Source organism: Xyrauchen texanus, chromosome 2 (assembly GCF_025860055.1).
Source record: "Xyrauchen texanus isolate HMW12.3.18 chromosome 2, RBS_HiC_50CHRs, whole genome shotgun sequence".
Classification (NCBI taxonomy): domain Eukaryota; kingdom Metazoa; phylum Chordata; class Actinopteri; order Cypriniformes; family Catostomidae; genus Xyrauchen; species Xyrauchen texanus.
This window is the reverse complement of record NC_068277.1, coordinates 61,877,733-61,882,653: the sequence shown is the minus strand read 5'-3', so window position 1 is coordinate 61,882,653 and position 4,921 is coordinate 61,877,733. Positions and strand designations below refer to the sequence as shown.

The window sequence follows — 4,921 nt, the reverse complement described above, 5'->3', positions numbered from 1 at the left end:
GTAAATTAAAAATCATGGGGGGGAAGGGACTTTTCCTATAACGCAAATAAGTTATGGAACACACTACCCTCATCTATTAGGGATGCTGATTCTGTGGATTGTTTTAGGAAACTTCTTAAAACACATCTTTTTAGTCAAGTTTTAAATTTATAATTGTATTATTATAATTTATTTATTTATTTATTATGTATTTTTTTCTTTTTTTGATACTTCTATATATATTTTTATTCACATGTTTGATTATTTTGTTCTGTACATGCTGTAGCGCTTTGTGTCTGAGAAAGGCGCATTACAAATAAAATGTATTATTATTATTATTATTATTATTATTATTATTATTATAGGTAAATTTAACGTGAGAACGAGACAAAACAATAAAAATTATATTACATTTGTCAATGAGTGCCAACTCTTCAACATATTGTGGCTATTATTATTTCTGGATTGTGCATTTAAGTTTACAAAGTGTGTTACTAATTAATTATAAATGAACCATCAGTTTTTCATATCAGCGTTTTCATGCTTATAACTGTAACGATTGGCGGAGTAAATAAAGGAGGGATGAATCCAAGTGCAAGCTGAAGTTTATTGAAGTGCAGATGGAGGTGAAGAAACGTAAACATGTAATCCAGGTGCAAAACTCAAAAGGTCAATCCAAATGGGTAAATCCAGAATGTAGACAAAATCCAAACACAAGAGATAATTCAAATACAGAACGGGTAAATCCAGATCAGATCAGGAACAAACAGAACAGATAGAAGCAAACTTACACTGTATGATGCGTACACACAACCATGTACACAGAATAATGAACAACTGACAAACAGAACTGAAAATAGGGCACTTAAATACAAAAAAGGATAACACGCAAACAAGAAACACCTGGAACAGATAATCAAACAGGCCAATGACTAAACAGAACTACATAACAGAATACAAACAGGAAACAGTGATGACGACCTCTAGCGGTGTCCAGAACATTACACAGATACACAGATACAGAGTAGCTAAATATAACACAGAGATAAAACAGAGTCCAGGATTGATGCCTGGAATATGTGACAATATCTGATATGCTGATGGTTTTAATTTGGTCATGATGAATCGATAAATATCGGCAGCCAATACATCAGTGCATCCCTAATTTTGACACTGTCGGCGGCTGCACCTCTGTGAAACAACATCAATGGTTGACTGTCACATACATCCTCTGCTCATCTGATTTAATCTCTGCTTTGCTCCAACAAAATTATTTAAGTATTGATATAGTGAAAAAATATTATTTTTCCTTCTAACATTGCCGTTGTGTTAACTACAAAAACATTTGAGTGGTAAACCTTAGACAACAGTTGATGGTCAGACTGATGATTTTTTTATTCTTTTTTATGAGTTCAATGGAATTGTGGTGATGCTGCCTTTAAACCTCAGGATATGAATTCAGTTTTATAACCACAATAAGTGGATCTGAGTCCAATTCAATAACCACAACATGTGACCTCTTGTGTGTGTTTGTGCTTAAATATTACACCTACTGGGCACAGAAAATGTTCTGGAAATGTCCTGGAAAACTGTTCCTTGAAAATAATGGGAACCCTGTTAATTCAGTCTTCATGCAAAACATAAAGAGAGAAAAACAGATTTGAAAAATTTTAATATATAAAAATATAACTAAATATATTTAACCTTACCTCTAAACCTAACCTTCAAAAAAAAAACTTTCTGCATTTTAACATTTTATATAAAAACATTGTTTAGGATGTCTTTTAAGCAATTTTAATTATGGGAACACTAGAAATGTCCTCATAAACCACATTTATAGCATATTACTACAGGGCTGTTGAATGCTTGATTCTGATTGGTTGAGAACATTCTAAGGTGTGCAATTATTTTCAGGGAAACGCACGGCTAAAGTAGTTCCAGGCAGGTCTTGACCGCATTACAGTTCCATATCACTTTGCGTAGTCAACTGTAATAATGGAAAATAGGATACAATTCACAACAAGAAGTGACAGCGACAAATGCACTTCAACTTCAAGAGGAAAAAAAATGACAGACTATTTTGATTTTCCGGAAGTAAATTTTAATATTTATGGTGAACATAAACATTTTAACAACTGGGCGACCGCAGTATTGGATAGCTCAGATGAAAAAACAAATAAACGGAAGAGGACATCAAAGGCAGCCGGCAACAACAAAAGACATAAAACAATCAGCGAAGAACAGCTAGACCGACTCGAGGGCGAAAAACATGAAGAAAACACCAAAAAAACAACAGCTTGGGCTGTCAATGTGTTTAACGTGCAGTTTAATTTTAATAAATAAATTCGTTCGAATTAACGAATGAATTATAACGTATGAATTAATAAATAAATTAAATAATATGACGCACTATGATTTTCTGTCTCATTATTGCAACCTCTGTCTCTCTAATAACTACACTAATAACTGCATTAGTCTGCTGTCAGTGGCTCAAACCTCCGTTACTAACTCTAAAATGACGTTTTGGAATTAGCAACGGAGGCATGGGATTAGATGCGTAAGAAATTAGTCCTACATACAAGAGCGTTTTAATGACAAAAACTTGACAAACGTCTAGAATCACATCATCTGAACAATGTTTCGAGGTGTGGTAACTGTAGTATAAGCGAATAATTGACTCGGGCGTTGAATTATTAGAAAAATAATGCACACCGAGTGTAACGACCACTCCGCTTCGCGTCGTGACCGCATAACCACCCCGGGTGTGCATTATTTTTCTAATAATTCAACGGCCCGTCGTCAATTATTCCTTACATATTCATGTAATTACCAGTTTGTAACCCCCCCCCACACCCCCACACACACACATACCTCTCGGTACATGCATGCAGTCATCCACTCCGGTCCCGTGACCTGCAGCCCAGTTCTGATAGCACACAACCTCCCCCCTCAACCAGATCCACATGTTCATTGCACAGTAGTGATGTAGACCCATCCACACTTCAGCAGTGGAGGCCTTCTGAACCACATTCATCACCTGACGCTGAATCTGCTCAGAGTGAACTGACACCAGATCCACGTGATTCTCTCTGCAGTATTTCAGAGCTTCTGGCCAGCTCAGATTCTGCTTAATCAAAACCAGTTTATCTGGACACAAAACAGACCAAAAACAAACTATAGAGGTGAGATGAAGGAGGAGTAAATCATTATACAAACATATATTATACTTGCAGATGCTATTTAATGCTATTGAGTAGAGAATCTACAAACCTTCATGGCAGATAAAGGGATATTTTAAATTACAAGTCCTGTCATCCCATTGTCCACGGTCTGTATTGACCCAAATCACTGCACAGTTTTTCTTCCCCTAACATTATCAGATACACCTGTGATCCAGTTTCTGAATGAGGATTTACTCTGATCGGACCACTCCCATGAGTCTCTGAACAGACCGATCCAGACTCCAGATATAATACGTGTATCATTCCAGATCTTCTCAATCTGTTGATTCTCTGTCTGGTTCCTCACACTGACCAGATCTGTGTGATACTCTCTGCAGAATCTCTGAGCAGCTCTCCAAGTCATTGTCCAATTCACAGGGATATATCCTTTACTGCTGTCTTCATAAGAAAATAAAAAGGTCTCACTGCTATTGATTTCCAATGATTAAAAGACAAATTAAATAATAAAGTAATACATAAAGTTTAATGATCATTTCATACATTACATTTGTTTAAAGATGATGTTCTCCACAGACTGCTGCACTCACCATTGTAACATATGAAAGGTAAGCTGTTATTACATCCATAATCATTCCATTGTCCAGGATTCATGTTACTACAGTCACCATCACCATTTGGTTGTCCCTGTGCCCAGTTGCGATATTGTGCATCATTTCCTGTGTAGAACGCAGGGTCACCCAGAGACCACTTCCATTTATAACTGACTGTCTTCTGCAGCCCAATCCACACAAACTGAACCGGATCATCATTCACACTCTTCAGCAGCTCTTCTATGTCATTCTTGTTGTTGATGGTGGCCAGATCTGTGTAATTCTCTCTGCAGTATCTCTGAGCTTCAGTCCAGGTCAAATTTATATTCACAAAGTGATACTGACGTGGGACACTTGCAGATAAACTGAAGACAGCTGAGAAGAGAAAAATATTAAGACAAATTCACACAATTCACAGTAATGATGCTGATAATACTAATTCCTATAGGAATAGGATAGGTCCTAATGTATGGAGGAATCATTAGCTATTTTAAAATCTTCATTAAAAACATATTTTCATTGTGTAGCTTTTGAATAGATCATTGAACAGTTTGAAATTGATAAATACATGATGTTGCAATTAAATGTTTTTAGTGATTTTTAACTTTAAATCAATCTGTTTTTGAATCACTCAATCAGTTTGCTTGTATGTAAAGCACTTTGTTTTAAATGTGCTCAATATATAAAGGTCGACTTGACTTCCTATTAAAAAGGGAAACACACACTCACACAAACACACACACTTACCTGAGAGAATAAGCATGACAAATGTATTCCGCTCCATTTCTGAAGAGATACAGATCATAAAAACCTAAATTTAGGGTTTAGTTCTATATAAATTAAATATGATGACTATAATTATAAATAATAACACATAATAAACTTGAAAAGATAATGAAAGATCACGAGAGTTTCTCTTATTCTAGTTGTGTCTGTGTCTCTCTTAATCCTCTGTGTTTTGTCTCCTTTCTTCATCAGTTCATTCTGATATTCTTGATCAGTTCATCAGCTCCTCATCAAGTGTGTGAGTATCACTCAAAACATAGTTTTTCATCCTTCTTGTTTGTGTATCTATCACCCATTGGCTGTTTACTAATGATGGCATTGACCTATAATGTGTGTCCAGAGTGTACAGCCGTATGCGTGTCTTAGTTTGTGTTAATATGAAAA

At 35.7% G+C, this 4,921-nt stretch overlaps 1 pseudogene; it reads right to left on the bottom strand.

Moving 5' to 3' along the window:
* Positions 1–921: 921 nt before the first annotated feature.
* LOC127655700 (macrophage mannose receptor 1-like) lies at positions 922–4,620 on the bottom strand (annotated as a pseudogene).
* Between the last annotated feature and the right edge of the window lie 301 nt (positions 4,621–4,921).